The sequence below is a fragment of the Athene noctua genome, chromosome 1, assembly GCF_965140245.1.
Source record: "Athene noctua chromosome 1, bAthNoc1.hap1.1, whole genome shotgun sequence".
NCBI classification, from domain to species: Eukaryota; Metazoa; Chordata; class Aves; order Strigiformes; family Strigidae; genus Athene; species Athene noctua.
Genome location: NC_134037.1, coordinates 242057849 through 242071954, shown reverse-complemented (window position 1 = coordinate 242071954; position 14106 = coordinate 242057849). Strand labels below are relative to the sequence as shown.

At 46.1% G+C, this 14106-nt stretch overlaps 1 protein-coding gene across 1 annotated transcript in view; it reads left to right on the top strand.

The window, feature by feature from the left end:
* The first annotated feature begins 3707 nt into the window (after positions 1 to 3707).
* MTUS2 (microtubule associated scaffold protein 2) overlaps positions 3708 to 14106 on the top strand; it is a 320319-nt gene continuing 309920 nt past the window's right edge. The window contains exons 1-2 of the mRNA XM_074901374.1: positions 3708 to 3765; positions 13087 to 13160. The gene's annotated coding sequence lies outside the window, so the exon portion shown is untranslated. The remainder of the gene's footprint in view (positions 3766 to 13086; positions 13161 to 14106) is intronic.

Here is a 14106-nt window from a genome sequence, read left to right as displayed (position 1 = left end):
AGGCTCTGCCTGTCACTTACCCACTGATTTATCAGAGGTGGCCAGACAGCCCTCAGCTTTTCCATGTGCTTGTGATTGCCAGCAATGCAGCCCAGGAGCTGCTCTGTGGACCCTCCGTTGTCCAGATCTGAGCTGCATCCTTGCTGGCACAGAAATCTTTTCAAAATCTTCTGGAGCTGCAGCTTTATCTAAGCAGGGAAGTGGGCTATTTTTTTTTTTTTTTCCTGACTTTCATTGTTCTGAGGTGATCAGCAAAGCTGAACACTGATTGTTCCTCTTGCTTACTTCTGCAGAGAAATAAGCCTTGTGCAGCCTTCTGGCATCACCAGCTTTGTATTTACCACTAAGTAAACAGAGCCAGGAACTGCTCTCTGATCCCAAGGCCAAGTGACACAGACTGGCTATATCCATGCTGCATAGTGCTTGATCCTGGTCTTCCATCCGGTGTCCCTGTGGCCCTAAGACATTGGTATTAATGTGTAGATATTTTCCTTCTAGTTTTTATTTTTTAAATTTATGCCATCTGAGCTAATGTAATAGCTGTGCTGCAGCCCACAAGAATGGTGTTTTATTGCATGAAACAGGGTTTGTACTGCATGACTTGGAGTGGGCAGGAGGGAAGTTTGTGTCTGCAGAGCATCCTGAGGCAGAGCTGGAAGACTGTGTAGGGTGAAGGAAATGGGAAGCAGTGCAGTCCCACCTCTCTGCTTGCTGGGAACAGTCCCTACTGACTGCCAGCCCCCAGGCTGTGCCCAGGCACTGTTTTGCTGTGCCATGCTACGTGGCATTGGCCAAGACTGTGTCTTGGTGGATGCCAACAATTAAGCAATGTGGATGATCCAGCTTGGTGCCCGGTCCCACAATGTCCATCAGTGTGGACACAGCCACTGAGATGTCCTGGTGCTTGGCTGCACAGTAAAATGTGTCTCCACTGTGCCTCCATCCATGCCCTTATGACAGAGAGGGAAGACTTGGGGGACTCACTGTGTCAACCACAGCCAAGGAATGTGGTTGCTCTGTTCCCCAGTTCTATCAGGGCTGTATCCAGTCCTGCATCCCCACAGGCAGGCTGTCCCTGCAATGGGCCACGGGTTGCTCACTGCCTCCTATTTCCAGGTCTATGTGTGAGGCTATTCTGCCACCTCTCTGTAGCTGCAGCAGCTTCTTCCGAAACACATCAACAAAGTGGTTTTTGCTTGAAACTGCTCTGCCTATATTTATAAAAGCCATCGACTGCTTCAGTTTCTCATAATTTTCTTTTATTCTTTACAGCGTAAGCAACAATTTTTTGTTATCCTTTCTGTTTGTTGGAGTCACATAAGGAATCTTTCATTGCACATTTGTATGGGCTACAGATCTGTCTTCCAAATGTTGAAGAAAAACAAGTTTATGCGAATTACCTACAGTAATTTCACTTCTATGCAAAATCTAAAAATAAAGCAGAGCCCACATTCTACAGCTAAGTAGCTTTTAATTAGGTGTGATAATAGCATGAATTATCTTTTAGAGTGCAATAGCTCCGTGATCAGAAGTCAAGTGCTGGGGGTGATAATTGTTTGCAAAAATGTTCTATTGAGAGAAGAAACTCAGTGCTGGCATGTATTAGGGTTTTTTACATATAATAATCAGTCTTGTCAGGCTGATTAATATTTTGCATGAATTTGGGCTTTCTTAGTCATTGTCCCTGTTTTAATACAGCCAGTGGGTCCTTTCAAGTACTAATGCAAAAAGAGGGCAGTGAAAGCCTGTAAACCCCCATCATCAATGTTTTCTCATGGTGATGCATTTGGACAAGGCAAATGGCACCGTTACTTTCTGGACAGTTTAATGATTGGACTGGATGATCTTCAAGGTCTTTTCCAACCTAGACGATTGTGTGATTCTATAAAAATTAATGGTTGAGGTACTGGATAGTTTCGTTCACTTGCTCAGGATGCCCTCCCCTTATTTTAACCACAGATAAGCTCAGGGTTTGAACACAAATAATATTCTGAATCGTGAATTGAGGTGTGGTGATGTCTTCTGTCCTGCCCACTCTGCTGGGGGCTGGAATGAGCCGAGCTGGCAGAGCTGGCGGGGGGCGGTTCATGCCATAAACCACCACAGCTAAACCTGCTAACGCCTGTCTCATCAGAGCCCTCCTTTGTGTCAGCCAGAGGGATGCTCTCAGCGACTTTACCCGCTAAGATGCTTTATCTTCATTATCTTGTAACTCAAGCGTAACATTTAGTCCAGCATGGTGGGGCTGGGGGTGGGGAACACAGCTTTTTCCAGAAGGGAAGACAAACCTTAAAGGAAGGTCCTTTAAGGATAAGAGACTCACTTATGGTGCCACAGGGATGGTACTTGGCACTTCAGACTGCAAACAGATGCGAGCACAGTGTGTTTGAGCACAGGCAGAAATAAGGAAGTTATTTTGTGCCTGGGAAATAAGGATATATCCTGTGAGAGTGGCTGTGCTGCTGTATGAGGCTGTAACATCAGCCCGATTAGACAGGCACTGGGTAAGGGAAATCTTTCCACAATACTTGGTCCTATCTGCCAAAGGGTCGGGCTGGAACTGGGATGCAGGCCGTGGATATTTCTGACCAGGTCTCCCTAGACTCCCAGGCACGTGCTGTTTCATGCCTCTGTGTGTAGGTCCTGAACTCCCAGCTCTTCTCCTGTGGCCTCCAGCCATTGTTGCGGGGACTCGCAGGCAGGAGGAGGCCATGTGGCATCTGGCCAGCCTCGTGAACCCAGAACCCCCTCACCGCCCTCTTCTGAACAGACCTTTATGCATTTGCCCAGAGGACTTCATAAAAATTAATTGAGTTGCCCAGCATTAGACACAGATCATAAAGCTCCCATCTGATCTCGTGCCTGCTGCTGATTTTAACAGCTGATTGAAACGATGAGCGCTGGCTCGCTGGGAATATAACAGTGCACACAGAGATAGCTGTAAGACAGGCTGTACGTGTAGATAAGGCTTTAAACGTACAATAAAGAGCCTCTGCCTATATCACAAAGCTTGCTTCCCTAATGGGAGTAAGACCCCTGGGCATATCAAAAGTGATGGAGATCACCGTTTGAGCTACAAGTTTTGCTGAAAAGCAAATTTGTGTGTCTGCTTATTTGTTTATTTATTTTCTTGCTCAGTTTAAAGTGACAGAGAAATGAACTCTGAGTGAGGGAGAACTGGGGATCAGCCAGGCAAGGAACAGAAAGCCTTGCCACGAACAGGTCCCATTTATGCCTGTTGTCATTCGAGGCACCGCTGTGCCTTCCCCAGCAGAGGCTGACCCGCACCTATATTGCCAGGAAAATCCCCATTCCATAATACACGATAAACCGCCTATTTGCTTACCGGGTGTTGATCTGCACCCGTCATCCCGGCAGTTCCCAGGAAAAACGGGCGGAGACGGAGGCGTCCCGCATACGCAGTCACGAGAACTTTCTGTGTGACCTACATCGCCGCCTCCGTCGTGATGCCCGTGCCTCCCCCGGCAGGGCGCTCTGCGGCCGTGGGGCTCTGGGTGACTCGCGGTCCCGGGCGGGGGGGGACGGGGGCCCCGCCCGGGGCGGCGGCGCAGGGCGCGGCGCGGTCCCGCAGGGGGCGCTGCGGCTCGGCTCGGGGCGGCGGCGGCGGCGGGCGCTGATGGGCGGCTGCGCCCCGCCGCTATATAAACACGGCCCGCGGCCCGCCGCCGGCCCGTCCTGCCGCGGGAGGAGGCGCCACCGACGCCACCACCACCACCACCACAACCGGCGGCGGCGCGGAGGCAGGTGAGCGCCGCGCATCCCCGCCGCCCGCGCATCCCCCGTCCCGGCGCGGGCTCCGCTCCCCAATGCGGGGCGGCAGGGGTGGGTGTGCGGGGGGTGCAAGGTGCCCCCTCCCTGCCCGCATCGCCCCCGCGACCTGGCGGTCGCAGCGCCGTCTTTCCGGGGCTGGCGGGTGTCCCGGGGGGCCGCTCTCCGCTCCCCCCGTCCGGGCGGTCCGCGGGGTCCCGTGGCCGGGGGACGGGACGTGGGCAAAAAGCTCTCCGAGGTGGGGAAAGGCGGATGCTGGGGAGGGGCAGGTCTGTGGGCTGCTCCCCGCCGCGACCTGTGGTGAAGACACGCGTTTGGGTGGCGAGACAGAGAAACGAGCCCAGTTTAAGATGGATAATATGTCTTATCAGATTTATTCAGTCAAAAGTTTTGAGGATGCTGATAAATGGACAGGCTCAAGTGGGCACTGCTGTCTGTGCAACACCCGGACAGATTGGTCTGGTTTATGCCAGCGGTGTGTTAACGGCGTGACCGTGCCGTGAGAAGCCGCGTCCCGGGGCGGGCTGGGGACCCCCGGGCAGGGCCGAGCGCTCGGCACGGGCGAGGAAAGAGTTCGGGGCAAGTGCCGAGTTAGAGCAGCCCGCCGGCTCACGGTGCTAAAGCTGCCCTCGCTCGCTGACTCTTCCATGGAGTTAAACAGCATCTCATTATTTTTTTCCTAAGAATGATGAAAAATAAAGCAGCTGTTGTGAGTTATAAGCTGGTGTTTCAGTGTGAGGGGAAGGATCACAAATCTGTAGAAGATAGGGCAGCAGGTCCAGGTCTCCGTACTGACATGAGACATCTCTGCTTGAAGAGCTGTTCATCTAGGTGGGTTGTTTCCAACTCTGTTAGGTGAGTCTGGGTACCTTTTTCTCCTCCGCCGCTTCACCTCCCTTGTTACCTTTGCCTCTGCTTCTTTCTCCACGGTCCCTGTCACTGCATCCCGCAGGTACCAGTGTGCTGTGTCTCAGCCTTTGCAACAGCCTGTGCTCCCTACGGTCACCTCTCTCAGGGAGCCAGTGATCCCTGATCACTCTAAACATGAAAAGAGCAAGCCAGCAGGAGCCTTGACATTTATCTTTGCATTAAAAACGTCAAAGATCAAAAAATTAATAAATATTTCTCAGTGGGTCAAGCATTAGATATATTTACTGATATTAAGGCATCGATAGCAAAATAATTAAATGTCAGGTGTTTGCATACAGGTTAACTTTGCAATGGATGACTGCATTAGAGGCACTTGGCAGCAATTGAGCTGGATATAATGTGATGTATAAATGCCTTGTTTTGGTTTGTGTGATTTCATACCAGAATTGTTTTATGCTCTCTGTATTCAGTGTCATGTTTGTAGGTTTTATTGTTTCTCATCCCCAATTTCAGGCAGGGAGTGTGGGCTTTTCTGTATCTCCTGCTGCATAAACTCTTTACCAGTCTGCCCTTTTCCAATGCAATTAAATATATCCGGCTACTTGTCTCCTATCTCTGCAATCTGTTGTGGAGAGCAGTACAGCCTGTGCTGCAGGAGAGTGGTAGCAGTGAGCCACATGTATGCAAATGAGGCTTAATTTCTCATTCTGCTTTATTTATCATCACCTTAATTTCTGCAGAATAAAGTCCTATTTTAAAGTACAAAAGGGGGATTCTGTAGGTGATCCTTTGAGCAATGCACTGAGTTTGGAAATCACTACCTGAGATGAAGGGGGGCTTTTGAGAAAATCTTTGCAAGGCTGTGTCCATGTGGTTTATTTGGAGTAGCTTTTGATATGGTACCATGTCTTTCCTTATGCTCATCTCTTTAAGGACAGAGGTAGATATTTGGCTACTGATCTAGCAAATGCCAGGTGTAGGTTTGGGTCAAGTAAGTTCAGCAATGCTTCTTCTATGGTAAAGTTTTTCGAGGGTGTTGTCTGTTGTGTTAGTGATAATGACTGTGACAAACAAGCAAGCAGCTTAAAACTCCTGGCCTAAATTTCTGGAGTGCGTATTTCTATGCAAAACACACTTATGGTATAATAAGCAATGCTAGATATTTAGGAAGACAGTGAGGAGAGGAGAGCTAGCAGCACATCTACTGTCTAAGTGCAGTTCTCCATATCTATAAAGCACAACAGCACCATCAGAGGCCATGTGGGGAACTCAGTAATGAGTGAGAAATAACCCTCCCTCATAATAAGTTGGGGAAAACAAGACTTTTAGCTTCCAGTGTGCATTCTTTATTTCCTAAGTTCATGCAGGAAGCACCAGAAATCAGCGTAGGACAGAGAATTGCAGCCAGATTGGTGGGCTCCAGTGAAATGTGCTCTCTCTGGAGAGTCATAGAAGGGTAGCACAATATGGTAGCGACTCATACACAGTGGTCAGTTTAATATTTGATTGAACACTCTGGATGAGAAAAGATCTAGGCATAATAACGGACAATTCAGTAAAGGTATTTACCAAATCACCAGCAACAAGCAGTGCAAGAGGATCTCTTCCCCTCCACCCCTGGCTGGATGCTGAGGTTTGCTAAAAAGACTACTGAGGCGCAGCTGACTTAGCAAATGCTTTCCCTATACAAGTATTATTTATAATAATACTGGCCTTGTTTAAACTCGACTTTTACTGAACACTCTGCAGTCAGTTTTGTTGAAGACATAAAGTAGCTGAAAGTGGAAAGAAAATAGCAAAGCGCAGCAAAACTGAAGTGCATGATGGTTTGTTTTGTACCTGAGTTTGCCATTGCAAAGTCAAACCTGTTGAAACAGTCTTTCTTCAGGAAAAGAATTCTGGTAGATTTTTGTTCGGGCACTGTCCTGGTATAACTGAGCCATATAATGCATGATAAGGTCCAACACTTCACCCAGGGTCACCAGAAAGATCTCCAGAGTACAGCCAAATGCTGTAACCACCTGACTGTCCTCTTGGGTTTCATGAAAGACCTACTTAGTTAAGGTTTGTAGGCTGAGAAGCAAGAGGGGAAATGATTAGCTGTTATAGGTTTCTGTAACTTCACAACCAAGTGATTTATACCAATTAAAGCTCTGTCCCATGTTACTTGGCTATGATACAGAACCAGGTTAGTGTTTTTCAGTCAAAAGTCATAATCTGCAAGACATTCAAAACATCTGAAAAATAGGTCTTCAGTACAAGAAAGAGCTTTTTACAAGATTATTGAAGCAGTCACCTTAGTAATTTCTTTAAGGAATTCTATTTTATTTTCTAATTAAGTGTCTACAAAGCTGGCAGTTGAGCAAACAGGTTCAAAGCTCCTGGGACAGTGAATCTTCACATTTTAGGGCAGGAACTGTTTTCTGCTCAAGGAAAAGTTATTGCTGCTTTTGTGGCATAGTGTGGCACAGCATGTAGCACTGCACAGAAAGTGGTGTCAGTGATGCACTGGTTGGAAGGTAAGGAGATCCAAGTTATGTTCCTGTGTAATTGCAGTAAATTTGGTTTGAGACTGTGCCTTAGCTTTCTCTCAGAAAACTGGGAGGAGTATACTGGCACACTCGTGTGGGGCATCTGGGGACTGTGGATGGAGAAGTCTATTTTGTTCCAGCAGAGGCATCCCCATCAAAAGTCTCTGCAAATGACTTAATCCTCAGAAGCATCTGGTGTAGCAGCAGTTCCCAGGCTTTTGCTGTTAGTGACATCACTTGCAGATCAGTGATTTTATGCAGTCGTCAAAACTAGCAAAAGCATCGAACTTCTTGGATTCCTGTCCCAGCCATAATTCAGATGATGGTGTAATACAGGCTGCTGATCCTTATATGAGCCTGAGGGCTATTCTGCCCAGAGATATACTTCTTTGAAACAACTATTGCATGGGATGCAGAGCTGGAAGAAAGACATAACTTCTTGTTCTTAGCACAGCTGTGAGTTTTGCTTCATGGGCATAATCATCAAATACAGGAGAACGTCTTCCCTTTGAAATCATAGCTAAAAAGTAAACAAGCATCTAAAACACATGCTGGTCTAATTAGTTTCTCTATTAAGTTTTACTTTTTGAATTTTAACCGTTTGATAGCTTATCCTAAATGATTTGGCTTCTGTGTTTATTATGCCCACAGGGTGCTCTATGTTATGGCAAAATGCTAAGGCTGTCAAAGAGCCAGTCTGGCAGGCAAAGATAGCTTGAAGAACAGAGATGCTCCAATAGTGCTTTTGCCCTCTAGCATGTGTTGTGTCTGCCAAGTTTTGCATGGGTCACGTGGAACAACAACCCTTTAAACGACCTGGAATTTTTTCAGTCTAAGGCAGTCCTCATAGCAATTCTCAAGTTTATACTGCCAGAAGAATTCAGAGGGACCAGATGACTTCCAAGTAATGTATTTCTGTGCTACAGGGTACATTAGTGTTACTGAAGAAGAATTAGAGTGTGGTGGTGGAAAAATAAAGCTTTGTATTAAGCATTTCCAAGCTCAGTGTAATTTGTTTATGTCAGAATGCTGGGAGGAATCATGATGTGCTGTGCACAGGGAAACCTAGAAGGATGCTGGGCACAGAGATGATGTTCAGAAGTAAATTGCACTTGAGTGTGCTCTGCAGAACCATGTTCTCAGGATGAATACATTCCCTCTGGTTTACCAGACCATCAGGATTTTAGGCTTTCTCTTGCTGCTATGATGAAATTTTGTTTAACTATTGGTGCAATGCAATAGTGAGTCTTTAACATGGGAAAACCAGTAATACAATCTCTGGAAACAATCTATATGACCCTTGGTAAAATCAAATGGCTGCATGCACAAGACTAGAAATGTTATGGAGATCAAGAGCAAGTGCTTAGGACAGGGTTGCTGTATCACTGTCACAATCTGGATATGTTGTTTGAGGTTTAATGCTATGAGGAACAAAACAAGTATTCAGCATGGGCACTAAAATTGGTCTGTTTCTTCAGTGTATTAAAAGGTTGAAAGGTGAGGAGAACAGATATGAAATCAGAGATCTGCATTAAGAGTGCTTTTCTTCCCTTTTTCAGATCTTAAACTAAGAAAACTTTAAAAGAGCGTTTGAAAATAATGGAAACCTTTCTTTAAAGTTAGTCTATAAGCTGGAAAGAGATGAGTAAATTTCTAAAACAGAAACAGACTGGACAAGGTGCTAACCTTGATATGACAGCAGCTTGATCACATTACCAATTAGGACTTCCCAAAACATCTTACCCATCCTTGACATTGCTGGAGCATGCCCTAAATATGAGTTAAGTGATTTGCAGAAGCAGTGGATTTTGTTAATACAAATATTTTCTTTAACATGTGTATGCATAGATGTATCATGCAAAATTGTGTGCATTACTGTCAGTTATTTACAGTAATAATTTAAGAAGACAAGGAATGCTGGAGACTCTGCTAAATGAGCTTGCATTTTTCACTGATGAAAGCCCAAGTGTCAGAGTGGCTCACAGCCACCATCCAACCCACATGCAAAGTTCAGGTCCAGGTTCACAACCTTTATTCATATGAATAATCCTTTAATGTTAATAGAGCCAGTGAGATACTGATGCTGAAGAAATGAAACCCCTCAGGCTTGACTCGGAAGATACAAGCTTTGCCCTCCACTGAGGACCCTGTGAGAAGGTGGACAAAGGTTGCTTTATTTCGCTTTTCTGTATCTCGATGCCTTGGGTGAAGTGAGAGCTGAGTCACTGTCCCTATGAACTACAGCAACTTTAAGGTTAAACTTGTTAGAGTGGAAAACATAACACTAAGTCTGACAGACCCACAATGTTCACTTTTAGCTGCTCAGCATTTTTAAAAAATCAAATCACAGAAAGCTGCCCTGTTTGATTGTTCCAATTACATAAGAGCAATGTCTCTGGGATGTGAGAGAAGCCACGAGCACCGTGTCTCTTACGTAACAAATCCAAGTTGCTCTAATCCCTGCTGCACTGCTGCTGATCCTGGGCAGCCAGGAATAGCCCGGGAGGGTGCTGTGCTCCCTGGGCTCTCCTCTGGGGCTTCAGGGTAGCTGTGGAGCAGAGATCCTTTGCTCCGAGTTTTCTGCCAACCATGCTTGCTAGATTTGCATGGGGTTTTTTTTGGGGGGTGTGTGTTGTTTTTTTCTTCTGCTAACAGAATGCAAACAGGCTGAAGCGGAAATCCTGCCCTTAAGTCCTGTCTTGTTCCTTATGGGCAGAGATGATTGTCCCCTACGTCCTTTTTATTTTTTTTCTGAAACATCAGCATTTATCCCCATTTCAAGCTGGAAACAGGTAATCTCATGATCTTGGTACTTTGTTCCTGTGCTTGTTTAAAAGATGAACTAGAGGCCAGATCAGACCTTTGGAGCAGGTGCTCCTGAGCTTTTCTGTCTTATGGGACAGTGCCATGGCCTGATGTCTGGGGGGATAAGCTGGGCTTGCCAGGGTAGGTACTTTGAGGGAAGAGCTGCAGCCAGGTATCATCCTGAATTTAGGGGCTTCCTGTGTCACCCAGCTTCAGTGGGGTGTCAGGGCTTCATTCCTGCCCTGTAATTTCATGTGCTGGGTGTGGAGGTGGTGGGTCAGCATGGGGGCTCGTGGAGCAGGAAGGAGGCTGCTGGCAGAAGTCATCTTCATGTTCTTGAGGTTTGGTGTCTATGCAGAGGGTCTGACTCTTGAGCCTGCCATACTGATGGGTAAAACAGTGTAGAAGAGCATGCTGCCCAAGGGGGGTGTGTGCCTTGCTGGCTGCAGCTCCTGCATTGCCTTCTCCATGGGAGAGCACTGCTCTGCCCTGATCGCCTTGGCTGCCTCCAGAGTAATTAGGAACATTTGGAGAATGATAACATATAAAAACCAACATTGTGGGATTGTTAAGGGGGAAGGATTGAGGTAGCTGTACACAAAGAAACCTATCTAATTAAAACCGCAGGGGAATGGAGATGGTGACTAATGAGGCTGAACATACAACTTAAATTAACTGAGTTATTTGAAAAGAAGCAACCTGCCTTGCTGGGGAATTGAAGGTGTGGGAAAAAATAGAATGTACCTGAAATTTTACTCAAATATAAGTTTCATTGTAATTAGTGCATGTTTTGCTGCAAGTCACTTTGTATTTGGGATTTTATCACATCTATATGAAATTTATTATAAATGGTGACCATCAGTTGTATGTGAATAAAACATTTTAAAAGACTTTGATTAGATCTCTTGCCTAAAATCCCATTTATATCTTTAATCTTCTATTATTTTCAGGCTTTTTATCTAACTTTTCTCTGCTTGATCTTTATCACAAGGAAAAAAGGAGTGTCATATGACTTCCCTGTTTTCCCTCAGCTCTTCTCCCCCGTTCTTTCTCTGACTCTGCCTTTTCCTCTGCCATACTTTCAGGTCTGTCCTGATATCCATCTGCTTTGCCTGTCCCAAAGTCACGTCCCTCTTCTTGGTCTTTCTTGCACTCATACCCCTTAACTCTTCACTCTAACTCCTGTCTCTTTCCCATCATAATACAAGTAAATGCCCATTACTGTCATAAGGTTAAAAAAAAAAACAAACCCAAACAACCAACCAAAACCTTTTTCAGCTTTTTTGTCATCTTATGCTTTGGTCAGTCATACCTGGGAGATCCTCTTCTAGTTTCATCTTCAATTCTCAGCAGTTTGACTTCGGCTCCATTTACTACTGGTAAAAACACATCTTATGACCTCTTATCAGGCTTACTTTCCTTCTTTGCCTTGACTTGTCTTTTGATATAACTCACACTCTCAGATTCAAAATGTTTATTTCTTGTGATGGCAATCTTTTCATGACTTCTGGGGGAAGCTCCTTCTGTGTATTTTCTGGACCAGTCCCAGAGAGTTGTGAACAGAGTTAAATCCAGCTGGCGGCCGGTCACGAGTGGTGTCCCCCAGGGCTCGTTTTTGGGGCCACTCCTGTTTAACATCTTTATTGATGATCTAGACGAGGGGATCGAGTGCACCCTCAGTCAGTTTGCAGATGACACCCAGTTGGGTGGGAGTGTTGATGTGCTCGAGGGTAGGGAGGCTCTGCAGAGAGACCTGGACAGGCTGGAGCCATGGGCTGAGGCCAACTGGGGGAGTTTCAATAAGGCCAAATGCCGGGGGCTGCCCTTGGGCCACAACAACCCCCAGCAGCACTACAGGCTTGGGGAGGAGTGGCTGGAGAGCTGCCAGTCACAGAGGGACCTGGGGGTGTTGACTGACAGCCGGCTGAACAGGAGCCAGCAGTGTGCCCAGGGGGCCAAGAAGGCCAATGGCATCCTGGCTTGTGTCAGCACTAGCATGGCCAGCAGGGACAGGGAAGGGATCTGACCCCTGTACTCGGCACTGGTGAGGCCGCCCCTCGATTCCTGTGTTCAGTTTTGGGCCCCTCGCTACAAAAAGGACATTGAATGACTCAAGCGTGTCCAGAGAAGGGCAACGGAGCTGGTTCAGGGTCTGGAGCACAGGTCGTATGAGGAGCGGCTGAGGGAACTGGGGGTGTTTAGTCTGGAGAAGAGGAGGCTGAGGGGAGACCTCATCGCCCTCTACAGCTCCCTGAAAGGAGGTTGCAGAGAGCTGGGGATGAGTCTCTTTAACCAAGTGATAGGACAAGAGGTAATGGCCTCAAGTTGCACCAGGGAAGGTTTAGACTAGATATTAGGAAGCATTTCTTTCCAGAAGGGGTTGTTAGGTGTTGGAATGGGCTGCCCAGGGAGGTGGTGGAGTCCCCATCCCTGGAGGTGTTTATAAGTTGGATTGACATAGCACTGAGGGATCTGGTGTAGTTGGGAACTGTCAGTGTTAGATAAATGGTTGGACTGGATGATATTTATGGTCTTTTCCAACCTAGACAGTTCTGTGATTTCTCACCCTTTCTTGTTTCTCCTCTTTCCTTCCATACTTTTCCTGGGTGATCTTATCACAAGCAAATTCAGCTAAGTCTCCCTGAATAGCAATACATCACCCTTATCCCATCAAAATATGGCATAGGGACAAGAAGGTGTCAAACAGCAGAGTCCTTTAAAAATAATAATCTCTCTAAATACGTTAAAACCTTACTAGGTTTAATCTGTGCTTCCCCTGCAGCTTGTGTACCTAAATTTGACTTGAGAGTGTTGACTTACTCTAAAGATACTGCAGAGGAAGAGGAACAGAATGTGGAGTTTTTGTTTAAGTTTTTGTATCCTCTTCCCCTTTTGAAAGTAGGTGTATTACTTCATTTCACTCCTGACACAGACCAGCTTACCTGTGAGCTAATGCCAGGAAACTTGGACAGGATCATAATCAGAAGGGTAGGATGTTTAATCATGAGCACTGTGTTTGCAAAAGATTTCATGGTGTATGCCCTTGTTACCTACTCTAATTCTAATGAGTTTTTTACTTGTTTTTTTAAAGGTTTCCACCCTGGGACTGTCTTCTAGGGCAAGCTATCACCAATGGAAGTAAACTTTGTTTTTCCAGCATTCTGGGTAAGCTTGTCTTCTGTATTATTAATGTCTGATTTCATCTTTTAAATGTATTTGCCACCAAAAAACTCTTCTGCAAGTTGTCTTTGATTTTTATTAGAGCTAGTCTATGCAGTGAAAAGAAAACTCCCTCCAACAATTGTATAAACAATAGAGATAAAGGTGACTTCAAAGCGCACCACTTGTTTGCTGTGGGGAATTATCAAACAAAAATAGCCTTTTGTTTTCCTAATGTTTTTTATTTCTGTCTGGTAGGTATAGTATATACTGAAAATATGAATATATAAACCAAAGTACTATATATCTAAACTAAATCCAGTTACTTTTTGAGATAATATGACAGTATTTGAAGAAAGTCCTTCATGTTTGGGAATGCGTAACTTTGCCGACATGATGACCATGATTGCGGTGGTTTGACCTTGGCTAAATGCCAGGTACCCACCAAGTCGCTCTATCACGTCACCCCCTTCCCCTTGTTTTCTCAACAGGGAAAAGAGGGGAAAGAAAATAAGATAGACCAACCCTTGTGGGTAAAACAAAAGCAGTTTTAATAGAAGCAAAGCAAAGGTCCATGCACGGAAGCAAAAAAAAGATTTATTCTCTCCTTCCCATGAAGAGGCGATGTGGGGCCTTCTCAGGAAGCAGGGCTCCCATACGTGTGGTGATTGCCTGGGAGGACCAAAGGTGACCCCACCCCCTTCCTCCTTTCTCCCAGCTTTATACTGAGCAGACGTCACATGGTCTGGAATATCCCTCTGGTCAGTTCAGGTCAGCTGTCCTGGCTGTGTCCCCTCCCAAGATCTTGCCCGCCCCATCCCACTGGGGGAAAAAAATGTCAGAAAGAGCCTTGGTGCTGTGTAAGCACCACGCAGCAGCAGCCACAACACCAGGGTGCTGTCAACACCCTGCCAGCTCCCAGCATAAAACACAGCACCATGAAGGCTGCTAT